Source organism: Topomyia yanbarensis, chromosome 1 (assembly GCF_030247195.1).
Source record: "Topomyia yanbarensis strain Yona2022 chromosome 1, ASM3024719v1, whole genome shotgun sequence".
Taxonomy (NCBI): Eukaryota; Metazoa; Arthropoda; class Insecta; order Diptera; family Culicidae; genus Topomyia; species Topomyia yanbarensis.
In genome coordinates this window covers 168,695,452-168,718,152 of record NC_080670.1, presented here as the reverse complement: position 1 = coordinate 168,718,152, position 22,701 = coordinate 168,695,452, and the positions used below count along the sequence as shown (strand labels likewise).

At 44.6% G+C, this 22,701-nt stretch overlaps 1 protein-coding gene across 2 annotated transcripts in view; it reads right to left on the bottom strand.

Moving 5' to 3' along the window:
• The window catches only part of LOC131680625 (GATA zinc finger domain-containing protein 10-like), a 450,427-nt gene that overhangs the window by 320,878 nt on the left and 106,848 nt on the right, over window positions 1-22,701 (bottom strand). Inside the window, exon 3 of one of the 2 annotated variants that reach the window (XM_058961350.1) lies at window positions 3,889-3,991. The exons of the other annotated variant lie outside the window; for it this stretch is intronic. The gene's annotated coding sequence lies outside the window, so the exon portion shown is untranslated. The remainder of the gene's footprint in view (window positions 1-3,888; window positions 3,992-22,701) is intronic. 2 annotated transcript variants of the gene reach the window in all.

Below are 22,701 nucleotides of genomic sequence, written 5' to 3'. Positions count from 1 at the left end.
AGTTGCGATGCCAAATGGCACCGGATAGAGAGCCAAAGGGCTCAAGAAGTTGGGGTGCCGAATGAAACAAGGGAACATAGTCGATGTGTTGAATGGAACCAGGGAGCCGAAGGGTTCAGTATTGGAGTTTCCCGCCCAGATTGTCCTCGTAGGGGAAGAGCACTAATTCTCTAAAAAACCCCTATGTTTGAGTAAGACGGGCAAACGAGTGGATCACAGGTTTGCTTGCTTCCGATGGCAGGTTGAGGGCCTCCTCGTCCGACGGATCCTCAGCGGCTTTACGCCGCTTCGGTTCCTAGGCCTCGGTTTTGCGGCTAAGCCAAATCGTACTGGTACACCTTCAACAGGGATTCCTGAAGGGTATCGGATGGTTACCGGAATCCAGTAAAGTTCAATCGGAAATGAGCCGGAATTCTGGTTGGTTTTAAATCGTATTCCGGTTCCAGTGACACAACCGATTCTAACTAGAATCTGATGTATCACTGGAGCCGGAATACGAATTAGAACCAGAAAGTATTCCGACTGAGCTTAACTGGGGAGTTTTCTAGAATATAATCTGGGAAACGAAAATTTTCTGGTAACGCTCGAGCACCCGTTGAACTCTTAACGATTTTACCACCTGGGCGCCAGTGCGACGCTACGGAATGAACGTTGTTTACTTTCAACAAGCTTCGAGCGGCTGGATGTTGTTGGCTCGAATCAAAACCTGTCGAAAGTAAACAAAGTTCATTTCATATCGTCAACCTGGAGCCCAGATGGTGAAACCGTTTGAATTCAACGGGGTGCTGGAACGTTGCCAGAAATTTTTTATTTCCAGATTAAATTTTACTAAACTTCTCAGTTAAGCTCAGCCGGAATGATGGCTGGTTCTAATTCGTATTCCGGCTCTGGCGACACAACCGATTCTAATTAGAATGTTTAAGGGGTAATATTTCGATGCGGCTTAGCCGCATAACCGAGGCTTAGGAACCGAAGCGGCGCAAAGCTGCTGAGGATCCGCCGGACGAGGTAGCCACCGACCCGCCGTCGGAAGCAAGTGAACCTGTGACCCACTCGTTTGCCCGGCTTACTCAAACATAGGGGCTATCCCTAGTTTAAGCACGTGCAAAAGCGATGTGGCGTAGCCACATTGGGTGGTGGACACAAAATAAAATTGGCAACGCTAGCAAAATGTAAACACAAATGAACACTCCGGATGAACCTATCGTCAATTGACATTTCGGCGAGTTTTGATTCGAGCCAATAATATGGGCCCGTTCGAACCAACAACATTTAACAATGAATCTATCGTCAATTGACATATAGACGAGTTTTGATTCAAGTCATTAATAGGGGCCCGAATCTGAGAGAAATATCTGGCTGGATGTTGTTGGCTCGAATCAAAACTTGTCGAAAGTAAACAAAGTTCATTCTGTAGCGTCAAACTGGTGCCCAGGTGGCGAAATCGTTAGAATTCAACGGGGTGCTGGAGTTTTGCCAGAAAATTATTTTTATTTCCCAGATTAAATTTTTGGAAACTTCCTAGTTAAGCTCAGCCGGATTGTTGGCTGCTTCTAATTCGTATTCCGGCTCCAGGGACACAACCGCTTCTAGTTAGAATCGGTTATGTCACTGGAGCTGGAATACGAATTAGAACCAGCAAGAATTCCGGCTTATTTCCGGTTGATGTTTTTTAAACCCGAATAATAGTAATTCATTGTACAAGCCGACCAAATTTTGATCATAACCTCTTTTAGTATGTATCTCAAATTTCTAAACTTTAGTAACCAATTTCAACTAAATACCCGGAAGCTTCTCAGCCGCTTCCGAACCTACTGCTTTAGATTCAGCTACTCAACTGCAGTTACCCCTCTGATTAGCAGTATTTATTACACCCCATTGGCGGTAACAAACAATCCCAAAACGGAAACACTCGAACAGGTCGGAGTTGGCGGAAACGGATTTGCCCGTCGGCAGAACAATTTCAATATCAACCGTATTCCCGTTGTTCTCATTCACATTATTGTTGTGTTACATACATATACTCACACATACACACACATAACTACAGCGGAACTAATCGACAGCTAGGCAGTACAGTACTACATCCTTTCCTGCTGCAGTATAAACGGCAGTAAATAAGCTGGTTACAAGTAGCGAGCAAGATGCGTTCCGGATTTGGAGGGAATTTAATTAAACTGTAATCGCTAGGATGAACGGATGCGTTGTTTTGCATTCTGCTTCCAAAGGTTCTGTATAATTTAGACTCGTTCGATGTATGGGTGAAATTCCGAGCTCGTTTTCGAACGCACTGTTTCGAGCACCGAACAGAACTCACCAATGAAGGTTTCATAAATGGGAATACCATCAATTGAAAATGTGAAATGTTGATTGAAATGCTTGGAGGCGCTAATATCACGAACGTCGAACGCGATGGGTTCGGGTCAGGTTACACTAATTTAAATTTCCAATAGTCCAGTTCAGTAGCGTCCAGTTCCGATTTCAAGTACAATCATGAATTATGGGTTATGAATTACAACTCATAACTGGTTCAAATCAAGTCCAAAGCAGTTTTGAGAGGCATTGTTGTATGTGAAACATGTTTTTGGTAATGTTCGATGAAGCTGATGTTAAAGATACGTAGTCGAACTATTTATGCGTAAAAAAATAAAATTGATTTAATAGGACCACACCTTCCATTCAATCGTCTTGATCTTATCCTTTTGTTGGGTAAACTGTCAAAATTGCAAACCCATGTGGCTAAAACTATAGTTTTCATTTATGTCGTTTTTGCTTGAAGCGGAGAACTGAGTTTCTAACCCCAACTGCTGTCAAAATGTATAACTGCGATTGAAGTTAGAACCTGACTCAGTTTCAGGGTCAATCGAAAACACCATTAATGAATATAATGTAATTGAATACTTAACGCTGACATCACAAATGAACTTGAGTTTCATTTTTGACAGTTCGTTTGCTTTGTATTGTTTACATGATGGAAATTCTTCGCGATTTGCTTCGAACGAATCCAGTCGTCCAAAAAACTTCTAAATCCATGTAAACAGTACTAGTGAACTGTCAAGAACAGTGAGGTTAACTGTGACAATAAAGAATCTAATAAAAAATGATACCTTTATTGAAAACTGATAGCAGTACTGTTCAGCGCAACATCCAAACGTCTCAAATTTAATCATGACCATCCGAATGTTATCGTCTCGCGGTTCAGACCTGAAGCTATTTGCTCGACAGCTACCGCGCTGAAGAAGATAGTGTAGGCTACGGCCTATGTTAGTTTACTCGTCTCGGGTGTTTCGGTTTATCCATCTACAAGTTCACCCACGCCGGCGAGGTACCGCCCGGTTCCTACTTGATGCCCGAAGCGATTAAGCAATAATCACCCGAACTAAGGCTATGGTGGAGTGTGGTGGTATGTATTTACTTTCCAGCCTCGGCAGGAGTGCTCAGCTAGCACTCACATTCGGTTGCTTTCCCTGCTTTGGCTGAATAATGTTGCTAGGTACAGATCTTGATTAGAAGGTGAAAAAGAACACGCCGGCATACGGCGTTTGATTGTCTATTTGTTTAGGCTTCTTATTTGCTGACGGTGGTGGTATGCTGCCGCTCCAAGAGTCGAAGGATGAATATAAATCCCGGACAGAGGCGTACCTTCACCTACAGCAGTGCTGCTGGCTGATTTGGAATTCTCTTTCTGGAAAAGTTTTCTTTGAAGATAGTATCAGTTGCTGTCTGTTCTATGCTGATACAAATCTCAACACGGAATTGTTCGGTTGTACAAATTGTACGAACGGAAAAGGGGAGTGTGCCGGGTGCGCATATGTGTTTGTGTGCATATTTGATCTAGTGATCAACAGTTGGAGTTACTGGTTGGCAAAGGCTTGGATCGACACTAACCTGATTAACAAGCTTGGGGAGGGTAACTGTATTTCCAGTCCTCGGAATGCAAAATTGCAAGTTGTCCGAGAAAGCTTGCATTAATTGATTGACCCATACTGACCTGCAATGAAAGAGAAAGAAATATGCGTTTAGTACTTTATTTTGAAAGGCTATATATAAAGAACATTGAATGAAACTGTTTCCCTTCACTTTTCTGACTGTTCAGAGAGCTTGTTTACATGCATTTAGAACGAGAAAAAGGGGTCCAAATTGCTTCTAAACTTTAGCACGGTAAGCTAACGACATTGGATCATTGAAAAGGTTCGGCGTTTCGAGCACGAGACTTGTCTAAAGCATTCAATGGCAGAAAAATCCAGCCCCCTGTCATGGAGGGTGTCTCTGTATAGCTAGCATCACTGTCACGAAAATCAAAACAGTACTTTGAATGAAATTTCAATTGCCGTATGTTCTTAATAAAATGGTATCAATTCATCCCGCAAGATGCAAAACATCGTTTGGAATGCTTGAATATTGCGAATAGCGCCGAAAATAATTGTTTGTTTGGGGTTTAATAGCTATGATATGAAGGTCACTGTCAAACTCCATTAACCGACAAAACCCCACAAACTGAGCCGGATGAGTTTCTTTCGATAATTCTCGGTGGTTTGTTTACATGGGAGGTACGTGAGTTCGAAAGTAACAGATGAGCGCCCGTTCCACGAGGACTCACGCAACTGACAAAGTAAACAAACCACTGAAAATTGTCAAACATGAACTTCATTCATTATGAGTTCATTCGTGTCGCCATTTTGTAGAACTCAAAAGTTGGTGTAGGATTGCCAGGGGGCTGCAAAAATCAGTCACCTGTCATGAAAGGCATCTCAGTACAGCCAGTGTCACTGCCATGAACATCAAAACTGCAATTTTGATCTAATCAATTAATACTGTACTTAGTTACGAAGTGTCGATTTTTATGCTTCGTCCAGACATACAGATTTATTTTTGTCTGATTCAGATTTCAGAGAATTTTTCCAGATTTATCTAGACAATTTGGACGAACTAACTGATATAGTATTCGACTCCGGCCAATCCAGCATCTTTAGAACCAGTGGGACCCTCTTCAAGAGAACCGTCTACTGGTGGTGTCCCGAAGTAGCCAATGCCATCAAAATTCGCCGACAAGCACTACGAAAAATCCGAAGAACACCAGCGGATAGCGTTCTCCGGACAAACATTACCAGCAATCACAGAACACAAGAAGGACTACTATCTTTGAAGCCGAGGCAGCGAGTTGGACAAATTTCCTGGACGGAATCCACCCCGACTGATCCACAGAGAAGATCTGGCGAAGAGTTAACGCCCTCAGTGGAAAACGGCGAAATAATGGATTCTCCGTCAAAACTGATAACATCGCAACCACAAACTCCTAAGAAATTGCCAACGAACTTGAACGACACTTAGCAACAATTTCCGCCACCACATCACTGCCATTCGACTTCCTGAGTAAGAAGTCTATTTTCGAAGCAGTCATCGTAACCGTCTCCCTGCCCCTACACTCGAGTGGAATCAACTTTTCTCCGCACTCGAATTCACCGAAGCCCTTTTCCGCGGGTCTGCAAAAGCCACTGGACTAGACAACATCTGCTACCTATTACGAAGGAACCTACCTTCCCATGGCAAAAAGCACTGCTGTAAAGCTTTAACCGAATATGGGGAGGCGCACCATTCCCAGACTACTGGAAGACTGTAGTAGTTATACCGCACCCCAAAAGGACCCAAGGACTGCAGAACAATCAGCCTCCTCCCTTGTATAGTTAAAACGCTGGTACGAATGGCCAATTGACGCCTTATCACAATCCTCGGAGAGCGGCAACTTAGTAATAGTCTAGTGACAACAGACAACACCTATTCCGAAAAGGACAAGGCAGCGGGCCCTACCTTGCATCCCTCGAGGAGATTCTAGGCCAGACAACAAACGAAGGCCTCCACGTTGACATCACCGCCTTAGACATCGATTATGCCTACAGTAAACAGTATGGTGGGATGGCGTCATCCAACAACTCGACCTCTGGGGCACACGCGGTAACCTCGGCAACTACATACAACGATTCCTTCAAAACCGGAAATTCCGGGTTGGAATTGAAGGAAGCAAATCCGACGCATGCTATTCATTTTCGGCTGCCTACTACCTGGATGCTACATATTTCCATACGCCGACGACATCCTACTGGCAGTAACCGGAACGACCAAAGGCGGAGCAAAAATTAAATAGTAAACAGCAGTAAATGCGGTTTCCCGTTGGGCTAAATTCGTAGGATTCCGGAATTGAATCCAAAAAAGCTTCTAATCTCCCTTCTGAAACTCCCACCACCGAGCAAACGACCAACCGATCCAAATCAGTACCAAACCGATCCCGTATTGTAAGGGTCGGCAAATTCTCGGAATCACAATGGACCACAAGACAAATTTCCCACTTCCGACAGGTTAAGAACGAATGTGCCAACCAGAAAAGGCTTGTGGGTACCATATACGCCGGACACCCCAAGTGCAATCGAAACCTAGCAGTAACCATCAGCAAAGTGATAATTCACAGCCGAATCTACTACGGGATCGAAATCACCAGACGTAACTGCGACGGAATGAGCCACCTTCTAGCGCCTCTATACAACGAATCTATTCGGACGGCCTCGAAACTACTACCAGGTACACCTGCAGAAAGCGCGTGCGCTGAAGCCGGACATCTGCCCTTCCGCTGGAACATCGCCCTGCTATCCCTTCGACGAGCAATATTCATCTTCGAAAAAACATCCGCAAACAACGAGTCCGTAACCTATGAAATAGCCGAAGCAATATATCCGGCTTTCACCAGATTCCAACTACCATCACTCGTTGGTCCCCACCGAGATTGGCAACGCCAACACAATACTGACCCAGACCATCCGGGTTAGACAAGCCCTCGAAATTGCACGATTCGTATACAACAGAGACGTTTCCCCAACTACACTGTGAATCTACACGTACGGCTCCAATAAGGACGACGAGGTTGGAATCAGAGTCAGCAACCACTAAACAGACCTCTCTCTCCGCCCACCATCTACATGTTCCGTTTTCTCCGTCGAAACTGCTGCCATCACCCTAGCCATATCCCAAAAACCAGAAAACATTGCAACCGTTATCTTCACCGACTCCCTTTCTGTAAACCGTGCGCCTGTTCAAGCTGACCAATCCCGACATCCATTCGTCCAGGCCATTGAAATTAATACCGATCCATTCACTACACTCTTTTGGATCCCCGGGCATTGCAGCATACGGGGAAACGTAGAAGCCGACCACCTGGTAGCTCAGGACCGCAGAGTAAAGAGGACCATAACAAGAGAAGCGTCAGCCGCTGACATCATCCGACACTTTCCCCAAGCCCTCAACAAAAACTTCATCAACCACCGGCAGACCTCACTGGGACACAGTCAAAAGATAAAAGACATCGAAAAATGGGACGATCGCTAAGACTGGCGAGAACAAAGGGTTCTATCCTGACTTCGGAACGGGGACACCAAGATCTCCAAAACCACACTATTTCTAACACCCAACCTCCCACATGCACCCACCTGCCAGACCTGGAAGACAGTTGAACGCATTCCTTCCAATTGTCTTGAAGTCCTTGACCTGCGAGAAACACACGGCCTTACTTTCCCAATCCGCGCTGTCCTGGCCAACGACTCTGTAAGGGAAGAGGTTGTCCTCAACTTTCTGAAAGATACCGAACTATTTGACAACATCTAAGCTTAAACTCCACACCCACGATGGGTCTTCTGCCACACCCTTCAGTGCAGGCCCCGAGTGCCGACCACACTCTTCGAGTTCCGGAGAGTTCACCCTTGGCCCAATCACACGCAATGACACAACAACCAAGCAAGCAAACCTCAACCAGTGTCCGCATATCTAACATACCAGCCTCTGGCTCTCCACAATATCACCTGGGAGCTAATTGGCTCACGAAACAAACACCAATGTAGCAAGAAATTCCGCAGTATAGGATTCTCAGTCGGAGTAGAGTAGTTCACCGGCGGATAATATCCGAGTCGATCTCGATAATGCTGGGAGTTGGAAAGCTCAAGGAAGCGGGTATCGGTGTCTGGAGAAATTGCTCCGTCGGGGAGTAGAGTGAGTGCACCGTCTGGGATTATCCGAGTAGATCGTGATAAGGCCGGGGCCGAGAGCTCATGGAGTAAGCATCTAAGCGGCTCATGGGTGGAGAGCTAAATGAGGACGTAATAGATGGAGACAAGAAGCAAGAGAAGAGTCAAGAGTTAAATCAAAGCTTAAAGGCCGAGCCATTTCATGAATCAAGTGAGGCTTTGTGGTAGACCAGAAGAAAGATGTACGACGAAACCACTACGAGCCCCTCCCCACGAAGTAATATCTTGTTATAGTTCCGCGAGGATGAAAGGCAATAAAAGATTAAGGGGTGTTTATAGCGGCTAGACACGAACGTGTGTCGTGAGTCTTCCACGCCAATACATCACAGGCTAGGCTTTCGAATTTTTTTAAGTCTTACTATAAAAAATAGAACTCTTATGTTGAAGAAGTCATTCATGGACCAACCCAAATTATCAAGATGGTTCTTCCAGGATTCAGCGATACTGCTGTCAGTTATGGCAGGCAGATTCGCCTCACCGCCTTTCTTTTGCTTATCTTTGTTTAATTTTCGCCATATTTGCATTCTGAATATCAAATTTCCAACAAGGATAGTTTTGGCCGATGAAACAAATAAGGAGAAACAAAGATTTTATTTTAAACTTGGTAAGAAATATGGATTTCATGTCTCCAATCACTGAAGACATGTTTTATTATAAATATACATAAAATTTAAATAAATGAGAAAAAATACAAGCAAAACCCAAAGGGGTACAATACCGGTCCTGTCGATGCGTGCCAGGCAGAAGTCTGGCAGGAAAAACCGTTAATAACCGTAAAGCGAAAAATTCTGCCAGAAACGTTGCATTTGAGCCGGCAGACTGGCAGAGTTCTGCCAGCCAGTGCAAATGACAGTTTCTCTTTGTTTACTTTCTCTTTCGCTAATAACTCGGCAGTTTATACGTTTGTTACTCAACTCTTAGCAGAATTAGATAGTCGAAATCAGAGTTTTTCGATATATCCTGAAACAATATTGAAAAGTTTTAAGATGACGCTGTAATAATCGAAAGAGAAAGTAAACAAAGAGAGGCTCTCATTTTCACTTACCCAGTTAAACTCAACCGGAAATGAACTGGAATTCTGGCTGATTCCAGTTTGTATTCCGGATCTAGTGACACAACCGATTCTAGTTAGAATCGGTTGTGTCACTGGAGCCGGAATACGAACTGAAACTAGCCAGAATTCCAGTTCATTTCCGGCTGAACTTTACTGGGTAGGACCATTTGACATGTTTGTCGAGAAATATGGGTTGCTGTGAAACTCCATCCCAGTAAAAAGAGGTGGGCGAACACTGTGAGGCGAATTAAATATTTTGACGTTTCACTCTACTCGCCTGTGCTAATTGCCACTAGAATCAAGTGCAATTTGCGAATGCGATTTAGAGGCAATTTCAGTACTTACACTCGGGACCCTTTAATTAGGTCATCCACGAAGATATTTTTGACAATTCAGCGGAAAGTTTTGTTAACAAGTTTGTTTAGCTCTGCTTCTCCGAACAGAAAAACCCGTCCGACAAACATCTTTCGTTGATCTGATCCGTTTGACGTTGGATCGAATTGGCGATTTTGTCGGACACCGCGTCGTTTTCCTTAACACAGATTTGCACATAAAAAAGCTGCCTAAAGATATCACAAAATAGCTTCGTTCTAATCGAAAGAAAAATTAAACTGTTTATATTATTTTTAAATTGGATGGAAACTAGGGGCAGATCACTTGTGATGCATTTTTAAAAATCAGCTAAATTAAATGCATTTCTTTCCATCAAAATAGAAATTCGTAATGTATTTTGCGTTGCGTGCAATGTATTTTGCATTGCACGTAAGACGTCAAAACCCTACAAAAAATCAGCCCTACATTCAAAGAAACGTCGAACAAAGTGAATCAGCGTAGAACGTTTGTTAAACAAAATTTTCTGCGAGGGAGTGCAAAGTTGATGCAAAAATGGAAATTAAATGCATTTTTTCTAATTTGATGCAAATTTGTTATACATTTCTAGAGTGATCTGCCCCTAGGATGGAAACGAATGTGGTTATACAAATTGTGTTACACAATGCAATTAATCAGAACGTCTACAAACACCAACACATCCAACCATCGATAGTCAATATAAGCCAAATAACGCACCCGTAACCCGAGCAGAAAAGAAAAATAAACCACTGAAGAAAGCGAACGGGAACGAGAACGGAAACCCCAGAAACTCCTGCTGTGCAGAAGTGTCATAAATTTAATTTCGAAACCATGTTTTGCAACAAGTAGAACGATCCCCCCGTCATCATCGTTCGTTCCATCGTCTATAGAATCTATGGAAAGAGGCTAGGCAGCAACGCAACGAATCGGAAACCGGCACGGGTGACAGAAAGGATAGATCGAGCTTGCAGGAAGCAGCAGCGGGGGAAAGAAAAACAACAAACACACCTTGCACTGCACACGAGATACGTAGGAATCAACGGGGGTTTTCGGGGTGTGGCTGGTGTGGTGAATAAAAAGTCAGAATAGTCATAAAACGTGATAAGTGTGGCGTCGTTTCGGTAGATACTCTCGTCGACACGGTAAGGATGAGACAGTCGGTATATGACAAACTCCGGAAACCGATGCGATTTTTGGATGGATATTTGCTGTGACCTGCTTGAGAGTCTCTGCTTTCCGAACGTATCACACATCCGACATGGTCTGGTTTTTCTGGCTGATGGACCTGATTTCGGATGGGGACAAACATGCTCGATTGTTTTTATAGGCATCCAGCCAAACATTACCGGTGTTTTTGATACATATTTCATGAAATTAAATTAATTTCGACTTTATTTTCCTTTCATTTTGTACCAGGTGAGATTACCCTGGCCCGACGACTTCTCATCGCTATCAAAAAGGCGATAAAAAGACCTGCTCTCTCAGCTGCCGTTGAGGGTAGCCAAACGTTTGGAAATTGAGGGGAACAAAATTTACAGAGCTACCGAAGCATAGGTCGAGGATTTGTTGTTTCATGCTCGGTCGACTTTCGGCTGCTGGTGGTCCTCTACCTACAAAAACCTGCTCAGGTGGATGTGTGAACTGAACAAACATCACATTTTCCGTTTAATTTAGGTTAATGGTGTTTAGCTATTAGAACCGGGGCGGTGTCAGAGTGGTAGATTGAGGCAGTTGGTGGGGGAGGTGGATTGTCGTGTGGTTTTCACATTTATTAATGCTATGTGCTCCTTTTCCGGAAGAGTTGCAGGATGAAGTCGGTTTATAAGTTGGATTATTTTTCGAGGATTTAACCGAGATAGTTAAAAATATTAGGAGTAGGTAATGTCAGTTATTATTTGAGCCATCATAATCCCACAACCTGAAGGAACAAATTTATTGGACTCCAATGAAATAGGTTTGTCACAAATGGATATATGATTTAATTAGAGAACGTCCTCACAAAGCTATATTTCACGGAAACTCGCAACTTCAACTGCTTTAACGGCAATAAACTTGAGTGTAATAACTATCGTGGAATAACGATCCTCAATACGGTTTTTAAGGTTCAGTTCCGTGTTCTGTTTAGCAGTTCGGCCTAAACCTTTATCGATGAATACCAAAGCGGGTTTCGAGGAGGACTATCAACGAAAGACCACATTACCCTTTGACAAATGCTGGATGGATTCCGGGAATACAACACGCGAAATTACAATGAGTTTGTGAATTTCAAAGCTGCGTACGATTCAGTGATGCGGAACGGAACGCTGGATCGGTTAAAATCAAGCGTCAGAATAGTCGGAGTTGAATTCAACTAATTTATTACTCTTTCGAAAATGCTCAACATAGTGATCGAATATCTGGTGTGAAAATAAATGGAAGTATCATCAAGAGATCTCACATGCTTCTTAGCTTCGCGAATAACATCAACGTCATAGGAGTCAATAGCCGAGTAGAACAGAAGTTTGTGTCGTTTAAAGCGGATACTTTGGAGATTGAACTAACTACAAACTTCGATAAGACATGGACAATGGGAGAGACCGAAACGGTTCGAACGTTGGTGATACCGAGGTGGAAATTGATGGTTGTCAACGAGTTAATATATCCCACCTCTGCGAGTACGACTCTCTACGGTTTTTAAGTCAGCAGAAGTCCCGAACGCCCTCAAATTTTGCTCTATATAAATCGCTAATTCTTCAGTTGCTCTATACAGCCATGGAGCGTGGTCGCTGGAGAAGATAAACTATCGAGTACTTGGTATGTTTAAGAGAAGAATTCTTTGCTTACTACTTGGTGGCTCAATGGAGAACGGGGAAAGCCGCATACTCGTGAACCATGAGCCGTGCCATGTGTACGAACATGCTGACGTCGACAGGATGATTCAACGCGATGAACTACAATGGACTACAAGAAAGAATAGATATCCTGTATGTATTGGACTTGCGGTCGGTCCTGTCAGCGTTCCAATCAGCATCACAGTATCCGGTCAAGCATTACTGTTTACCACGGTCCGCATTCAAACCGCAGCTTACTACTACTTGTCTTCATGAGGTATTTGACCACACGCTTCAGTTATCCCCAATCTATCTCTGTCGGCTGACTGGTATTCCTGTACAATAGCGATATATTTGCTTCTACGTCCGGACGGGTATTGACTGCGACGTAAAGAAATGCTCTTGAAAGGATTCGGTAACGAACATTGTCTGCGAGCTCTATATGTTCCTCAACGGCTCCTCTTGTCGCCAACACCGATTGGCACGCAGGAATCTTTGCCTTGATCGAGACCGAATCGCGAAGCAACTCTTTTGAAATAGTTTTCTTGATCGAGACATTCTTATCCTTCGTAGCTCGGATACCGAGAAAGTGACCAATCTGTTCCAACGGTGACAGCGTTAGCTTCTTCCACAGAGCGTTTTCAACAGTAGTAACTTGCTTTTCGGTCATAACGGCAAAGATAATGTCATCGACATACAACATTAGGTAGACGTGACCTCCTCCTGGCGACCACTTGACGTACAAACAATGATCGACTGATCGAAACCCAAGTCCTTCAAACAGCTCAAAACCCTCGCAGCTTGTTTTAAACCATGAAAACTATGTTTCAGCCGGCGAACAAGTTTCTCTTGCCCTTTAACGACGAATCCCTTCGGCTGTTGCATATAGATTTCGTCCGCTAGTTCCTCGTAGAGTAACGCTGACTTCACGTCTAGATGACGTACAACCATCTTGCTACTGTCCTGTCAACAGAATCCGCAGCGTTATCTGACTAGCAGCAGGTGCGAATACAGCGTAGTAATCAACACCGAAAAGCGGCAAAATCGTGAGTTACAAGGCAAGCTTTGAATTTAGAAACGTTTCCGGAACTATCCTCGTTCTTTTTATGGCCGACCGCATAAGCATAAGACCACACCTCATTCCGCATCAACGAATCAAATTCTTCAAACATTACGGCTTTCCACAGGTCTTGCACGGAACTGTCCACTGCCTCTTCATAGGTTTCGGGCTCACCTTCAACTGATATAGTTATATTCACCTCGTAATCGTCGAACGACTTCGGAAGAGCTCCACGCGTGCTTCGCTTCGGAGTCTGCAGCTGTCTACCGACAGCCTCTTCTACTTCTTCCGGTTCGTAAAACTTCGGATCAGACAGTTCATTGTAAACAGAGACTGAACTGCGCTAACTTAGCGATCCATTATCCGCGCCATAAATCTAGCCAATGCGGCATATTTTTATTTCATCATTCTTTCTAACTTCTGAAACAACAGCTTACGAATCTGTTGCCTCGTTTTACGTCGGGGACGTGGACATACTCTGGGGTCCTAAACACTCGAAGGTTCTTCAACGAAGCCTGGGCACCGAACCATTTCTCAAAAGGCGTCCACTAGACAGATTGCGATGGCAGCCGGTTTAGGAAAGAATTAGCGGTCGTGATGGCCACGCTCCAATATTTCTGGGGTAGCTCTGCATGCAATAGGATCAGGAACCAGAATATATTGGCTGAAATGGCACGTTACCCGTATGTAGTCATCCAATAGCATTCACCTTGGTATCCTGAACTGAACCTGGATGCCCTCTCGCCTCTAGAACTCCTTCAACTATATGATAGTATATAATATGAATAACTGTGTGTGATGGTGATGTGATCCGTTGCGTTGAAATTAAACCCTCATTTATTCGTGATAAATAGTAATTTTCGCCGCGAAACTTTACCAGCGGATGTGTGAAAAAGTGTTCTCTCTGGTGAAATAGTTTGCTTGAAGAATCGACGGTTATCTACGCAATCTGAAGTGAAAAACACATTTGCATTATCTGTTGGTCCGGTAAAACAATAGCCAACCAGTGATTAGTTGTTTGGTTTGCTTCGTTAGCCCGTCTCGGGGCGGAGCAGAGAAGAGTGTGAAGCACCGATAGCGATATCATGACCACTGTTCTATGCAGTGCGTGTGCGAATAAAATTTCATCAGTGAATGATCGTGTTTACTGTTTCGGCGGCTGCGATCATATCCTGCATGAAAAATGTGCCGATCTGAATACCGCCAGTGCAAGTGCCCTGAAAAGCAATAATGCATTACGATATGTTTGCTTTGACTGTCGTAAAAAACAGTCTTGCTTGAATGATGTGCTGAAAAAGTGTGGGGAACTGCAGAACGCGGTTTCTGAATTGCAGAAGGCACAACATGAGCTGACACACAAGTTAGTGAATGAGTGTGTGGGCAAAATCGAGAACAACATCAAGCAACAACTTTCGGACTTTCTCCAGCTTATGAAGCAATCGCTCGTGAATTTGAATACCAGTGAAAATACAAATACCTTGTCATACGCAAATGTCGTTCAAGCTTGTGTGAGCGACCCAGCATCAAACAGAAAAAGGAAAAGTCCCATGATATCTGCTGGCGATTGTCCGGTGCATAAACAGTCCAATCCTAATGGCAGCGATATTTTGGAAATAGGCCAACTGCGGTCGGGTAAACGTCGATGTCTAACTGTTCCCCCTAGAAGTGATAAAGTTTCCAACGAGAACACCCCCAAGAGTGTACCCGCCCAGAACAGTGCAGAAACACTCTCAGTGAAGTCTAATGCAATAGTAAAGCGAGAGCGAACAGTAGTCATTAGACCTACTGAGCACCAAGACGCGACTGTAACAAAGAAAGACATCCAAAGCAAGCTCGACCCTGTTATGTTGGGTGTTAAAGAAACCTTTTTCCGATCCAACGGTGAAGCAACGGTTAGATGCGATTCCCAAGAATCAGCGCTTAAACTGCTTAGTTCAGTAAAAGCAAATCTGTCTGGAAAGTACGATGCTGACGTTAAAAAAGCTCTAAAACCCAGAGTAAAAATTGCTGGTTTCACTGACGATATCACTGCGGAGAATTTCGTGGAAAAATTGGTAAAGCAAAACAATCTTTCGGAGTCTGCTAACCTAACGGTGATACGAGTTGTGCGAAACGAAAAACACACAGACAATCCTATGTCTGCTGTTCTTGAAACCGATGCCAAAACCTTCGAAGAACTGATAAAGCTGCAACGTGTCAACTTAGGTTGGATGCGCTGCAAAATTACTGAATGTGTCAACGTGTTTCGCTGCTTTCGGTGTTCTGAGTACGGCCATAAAGCTGAAGCATGCACGAAGCCCCTATGCTGTCCAATTTGTGCCGAAGGACACAAGTCTGAAGAATGTGTTTCAAACTTCCGAAAGTGCATAAACTGCCACAATGCCAATACTGCGAGAACTGATGCTGACCAAATACAAGTAGATCATGCCTCCTGGAGCTCTGAGTGTCCACTGTACCAAACTCGTCTTCGGCAGTCACGTCGAATCATTGACTACAACACCTAGCAACTAACACAACACCGTGAAACCGGTTTCGTTGTTCGTGAAATAATTCCTCCGGTCAAACGACAAATCAACCACAGCAACCATGTTTCTTCTGTGGCAGCGACGCCATCGGAGAATGAATCTTGGTTAGAACAACGAAGCAGCAACGATGGCGACCTCATCTGTCCAGATCCACAATTGCATCTTACCGACGGGTGCAATCAGCCCGATTCCTTCAACTACGTTCACCTGCTCTCCACGGAACTTGTGTGTTATGGCAGCGACATTTCCCGGTCAGGTAAAGCTAAGGAGGGTATATGTCCTCCCGAAGCTACTCAAGATACTGCGCACCTTAAATTAGATCCACAATTGCAGCTTGTCGACGGATGCAATCAGGCCGATTCCATCAACGACGTTCATCTGTTTTCTAAGGAACTTGTATGCTATGGCAGCGACCTTTCCCGGTCAGGTAAAGCTAAGGAGGGTATATGTCCTCCCGAAGCTACTCACGATACTGCGCACCTTAAATTAGATCCACAATTGCAGCTTGTCGACGGAGGCAACCAGCCTGATTCCATCAACGACGTTCATCTGTTTTCTAAGGAACTTGTATGCTATGGCAGCGACCTTTCCCGGTCAGGTAAAGCTAAGGAGGGTATATGTCCTCCCGAAGCTACTCAAGATACTGCGCACCTTAAATTAGATCCACAATTGCAGCTTGTCGACGGATGCAATCAGGCCGATTCCATTAACGACGTTCATCTGTTTTCTAAGGAACTTGTATGCTATGGCAGCGACCTTTCCCGGTCAGGTAAAGCTAAGGAGGGTATATGTCCTCCCGAAGCTACTCACGATACTGCGCACCTTAAATTAGATCCACAATTGCAGCTTGTCGACGGAGGCAACCAGCCTGATTCCATCAACGATGTTCACCTGTTTTCTAAGGAACTTGTATGTTATGGCAGCGACCTTTCCCGGTCAGTTGGTGTCCTTATACGAACATTTGGATCAACCGAATAGAAGCAGTGCAGGCAAGATTCCTCCGTTTTGCTCTTAGAACTCTCCCATGGCGTAACCCAGCAGAGCTACCACCGTACATCGATCGCTGTCGTCTGCTCGATATGGAAACCCTAGCCAAAAGGCGGAACACATTTAGAGCAGTATTTGTTGGGAAGATATTAACTGGCCAAATAGATGCTCCAGATATTCTCTCACAAATAAATATCTATGTGCCCCCTAGAAATCTCAGATCGCATAACTTCTTAAGACTGGAATTTCAGCGCACAGAGTACGGTCAGAACGAACCCATTAGGGCGATGTGTAATGTTTTTAATAGTGTTTATGACCATTTTGACTTTTCTGTATCTTGTGATGTTTTCAAAAATAGACTAAGAAGGTTGACTTAGATTTTAAGATTCCATTTTTGTAATATTTGTAATTTTGTAATATTTGTAATTTTTGTGTACTATGTGATTACGTTTAATTGTAGTGTAAAATCATTGTAATCAACTGTGAAAAATTTGAAAAGATGATGGGTTTTTACGCCCATTTGAGGATTGCTTCTGAAGCATATCCTGAAATGGGCTTTTCCCATTCTAGAAACATTTCATGTAGACCAACACAGGTCAGATGAAAATAAGAATAAATAAATAAATAAATAACTCTTTATTGGGTTTTCACCACCACCATTAGAACGTATGTGCTACTTTTGGAAAAATTAGTCCTGCTAATTTATCTGCTAGGCCAGCGGTTCTCGACCTTTTTCGTACCACGGACCCCTTAGAAATCATCCTGGATTGCTGCGAACCTCCACGGATAAACATCGATTTTATAAGTTATCAATATGTTATTTTCAGTTTGTTAGGAAGCAAGGAACCTTGAGGTCCGCGGACTCCAGGTTGAGAATCACTGTGCTAGGCAATGCTCGCATACATGCCTGATCCCGCGATCGTGCATTCTGAATCCCTCGCAAGGTTCTCCTCCTGAATGCGATTTAGCACTGATGGATCCCGGTGGAACACACCGGTGATGCTAGGTATGCTGACAGTCCGGTAAATGCCGAGCTTCCTTGCTCAGTAGCGCGTTCTCTGCCGCTTTCAGGATATACAAATTCCCGAACAACACATCCGAAGAGACAACTTTTCTTTTATCATTCACAAAACTGAACCGCAATGCTTCGAATTTTGGGTTAGTTTACGCACTGTTAGTAACCCACTTTCCAAAACCGCCAACACACCAATCCTTTACCAACACCAGCTGACGTGGTTACGGAACCATCGGCGAGAATAACTTTTATCTTCACATTATCGTCTAGTTCGTTAAAGAACTGCTTGCTTGACTAGAGCATTTGCTGTCACCAGCAGCGTAGTAAGAAAATATTTTGGGGGGGGGGCATGATTTTTTTGCATATATATGAAAAAAATTTCAAAAACATTCTGAGAAAGAAAAAAAATGTGTAAAAACCAACAACCCGACCCGCTAATACAACTAATCTTGCACGGACCCTGATTCCTCCCCGGCGCGGCATTACCTTACGGCATTACTTCGGGAAGAGATTTTTTTTGTGCACAGCACACACTCCTATCCAACTAGTTCTTTCAGTAGGGTTACAGCACCCACCGTCGACATACTACTAGTTTTCGACCCTCCACACAACGTGGAAATTTCGGTATAGTAGTAGGAAAGCTAGCTGTGGGTCTAGAATTAGTGCTCTTCCTCTACGAGGACAATTTGGGCGGCAAACTTCAGACTGTCTAATATACTGAGCCCTTCAGTTCCCTTGTGCCATTTAGTACCACTTCTTCTTTGAGCTTCCGCTTGGTTAGCGAACTATTCGGTTTAGTCCCCGACGATGGATCTAGTCTACTCCGACGAAGAGTTCCCCGATGAAAGAAGTTTGAAAGCAATCCAACCAGCCAGGTGCCGAGGTCAGTTCGACGATTCCAGTAGAGTAGGTCGTCCGGTTTGCTGGAGCCCCGGCGCAACTGTTGGTGTCTCGTCGCGGTCTACGCAGTCTAGTTCCCGGCGGTGAATCTGGCTGTACGCTGACGGAGAGTTCTTCGGCGAAAGAAGTTCTCCCGATACCGATTCTTATTTGGTTTCACTACCACAACTTCTTGCGCCCTTTAGTTCCGTGACCGGTGCCATTAATCGCCTTTAGTTCATTTCTTGGGCCATTTAGAAGTACTTCCTTGATGAGCCATTCAGCTCCTCGACATGTTCACGAACTACTCGGTATAGTCTCCGACGATGGACCTGACCTACTCCAACAGAGAGTTCACCGGCGATAGAAGTTCTCCCGAAACCGAGCCAATCCGCTAGATGCCGAGGTCAGTTTTGCGATTGCGGTGAAATAGGGCGTCCGATTCACTGGTGCCCCGATGACCCGCGCCTGGTGGTGACTCGTCACGGTCTACTCAGTCTAGTTCCTAGCGGTGAATCTAGCTTACGTTGACGGAGAGTTCCCTGACGAAAAAAGTTCTCCCAATATCGATTCTTCTTTGGTTTTCGCTATTTTTCTATCGGTGGGGTGCCGTGGTCGGTCCGGCGATTCTGGACGTGACGTCAGGTTCGCTGGCGTTTCGATGATTCATACTCAGTGCTCTGTTTCAGTCTACTCGACTAGTATTCGGCGGTGGATCTAGCTTATTCCTGCGGAGAGTTCCCTGGTAGTGATTGCGAAACCGTTGCTCGATGTTCATCACGCCGTTTCCGCTATAAAAAGGTCATGATCTACATCATAGCTCTGTTTACTGCATTCCACCTCTTTACGTCGCTTGTCATTCTGTAGGCTACATTATCCGGGTTGATATCCAGTTCTCCCGCTTTAAGTAGCTCCCTGCACGTCACATCAATCCTGAAACATTAAAAGACCACATGCTCCGGTGTCTCCGCGACGTTCTCACACAGTGGTGACGTTGTGTACCCGAACCTATGAAAATACTTCCTGAAGCAGCCGTGGCTTGATAGGAGCTGTTTCAGGTGGAAGGTAATCTCTCCGTGCTTTTTATTGACCCACGTCGACAGGCTTGGATGAGCCAGTAGGTCCACTTTCTTTTCTCCGTATTGTCCAATTCCAGCTGCCACATTTCCATCGAATCGACTCTCATAATCTTCCTCTCGTTTTTGACATTTCGTTGATTGTAGCACTTGATATCCTCCGCCAGGGCGATGCAGATGGGGATCATCTTGGCGATAACGCATACTGCCTCCGCTACGCAATCGCAACTCGTACGACCACCAGCCGGAACATGCTATTCAGCTTTTCGCGGTTACACTTGGTTTTCAGCGCCGCACCCCAGACAGGAACCCCATACCTCAGTATCGATGGCGAAACACTAGTTAATAGACCGACATTTCGTAGGTGGAATCAATGTGGTTGTTAAAGCTCAACCAGTCGTCGATTATCACTCCCAATTGCTTCAGTGCACGCTTCGATGCGATCACATGCCCTTCGACGGTGATCTGTATCTGCTGAACCGCTTTGCAGTTGCTGACCAACAACACATCCGTCTTTTGGTGGGCTATTTGCAGCTTGACTGCGTCCATGCAGCTCTCAATCGCATCTCACTCATCACCGTTAGTGACACGTCGTCCACGAAACACACGATTTTCGCTTTTCCGGAGAGCCGCAGTCTTAAAACCCCATCGCACATCTCGTTGAGTTGTATAGAGAATGGAGCCCTGAGGAACGCCCGCTGCGACTCGCATTGCCTTCTGCCCTTTGTTCGTCTGGTACAGTACTTCTCTACTCTGGAAGTAGCTCTTCAGGATCTGGGTCATTCTTCTGTGCAGCGCTGCGGCATTGGTCTATACGAGGCTGGATGGCCCGGGCACTCCCCTGACATTGGCAGCAACATCAGCTTCTGTACCTTCCTCATTTCGGGGAAATTTCCATCATCTAAAGACTTCAGCAGTAGCATCCTGAACATGTTCGGATATGCCAGGATCGCAGCTGTCAGCACTACGGTTGGTATTCCATCCGGAACGTGTTTTTTTTTATTTTAGTCACATCGACGGTTCTTTGAGCACGTTGTTAGTCACTTGCCACTCGGCTGTGTTACCTCCTTCTTCTTCGCCGTACGGTGTCGTTGCCAGGTAGTTGAATCGTGCTTCGGGAAGAGACCCTCAACGACTATCTTTAGCTTACCCGGGCATATTTCAGCTGGTGTCGACGTGCCCTCATCCTCGCCGTGACTGGGGGACACGTCCCAGCGATTGTCGTCTATTTCTCAGCACAGCTACTTATGGCTTTTGGTTTGCTAAGCTTGATCTCCCGTTTTAAAGAGTCACTAGCTTCTCGAAACGTCGCTTGCGCTCCTCTCTCACTCTCTGATCTTGCCCTCTGAGCCCGCCTTCTGGTTCTAAAACAAGCAGCGTGTAGCGTACTGAGCTACTCATTTAACCAGCAAGCTGCATGCCGTCTACTGCATAACTCCAGTTTTCATGGCATTGTAACGTCACAATCGTTCCTGTTAGATCAGCCGCACCAACGTACTTGATTCCGCTGTTCGTCAAAGTGACTCAACAAAGAGGTTTTTGTTAAAGATTTTCATCTTCCACTTTAGCTTGCCGGTCGTCCTTCTCCATACTGCAGCAGGGTTGCATGGTGGTCGCTATGGGGATACTTCTCGCACACTCTCCAGTCCATGTTCGCCGTCAGTCAAGGACTACATAATGTGGCGAAATTTCTCTCGGTACCGATATCCGTTTCGTGAACCAATAAGCTTCCAGTTTTGTCACGATACCAGGAGCCTTTTATTCGTTGTAGTTCCCGGCGGTTGAGCTAGCCTCCACAACGAGTCAACAGGTAGGTGTCGGGGTGTGCAGCCAATTTGCACCACAAGGAAATATTCTCACAAGATAACTTTTGCAAATGAAACTTTGAGAATTCCATTTAAAATATTAGGTGTATTTTTGTAGAACATATTTTATTTTTTCAAATTTCTTTTAAATATGTCGGGGGGGGGGTGTTCGTCCCAAAATCACCCCCCGCTACTACGCCACTGGCAGCCTTTGCGCCGGTTGCCTCCCGCAGCAAAGCAAATGGGAACATCTGTCTTCACTGCTTTCTTAACCTAACTCCCGGAAAATGGAATTTTGTAAATACAACAAGCACTAAACATTAAACGATTACCTGACGTACGAATATGCGAAAATAATTATTTGATACTAACGTTGAAATAGTTCCAGAAAGATTTGGTTTTTTATTCGCGGACGACGAAACGTAAACATAAAGGCACAGAGCGCGTTTAGGTGTGTCCAGTTTTCGTGTATGACCGTCAAAAGGTGCGTTTAGCAGTACTATCTGCTTAGAAATATAATCATAGCAATTATACTCATTTCCGTTGTAGGTTTTGGTTTCCAATATTTCAACTTGCCCTGGTGTACCTTATTCTGATGTTCCTTGCAATTAGGTGTTACAGTATGCTTCGAAACGATGGAAGTAGTTTTAAGATTCACCTCTGGACTGCCTTAATCAGCCAGGCATTCTTATTCCGTCTTACGCTACAAGAAACTTTACCAAGGATTGTTATATGCGGGAAGCCATGACCCCCTCGCCACCACAATAAGTCCGACCCTGGTCCCCATGCATAATTAGACAGTGGGCACAGCTTAATCCGCAGGATCGGGCAACGAACTTTAAACACTCAGAACACCCAGAAACCGATCCCACACAGAAGTTAGTCTTCCTCCTCACCATTTTGAAAGCTGGAAATCAAAATGACACTTTGACATAGTCTCCGTTGTCTGTTGTATGTGGTGTCGCAAACATATCCGTGCGGTAATTAGCGCTAATTAAACGTGCATTTTCGCAATTATGTCTCCGCACTTGGTTGGGATTGCATATGTTGCGGGTTTGTACTTTCCTCCATGT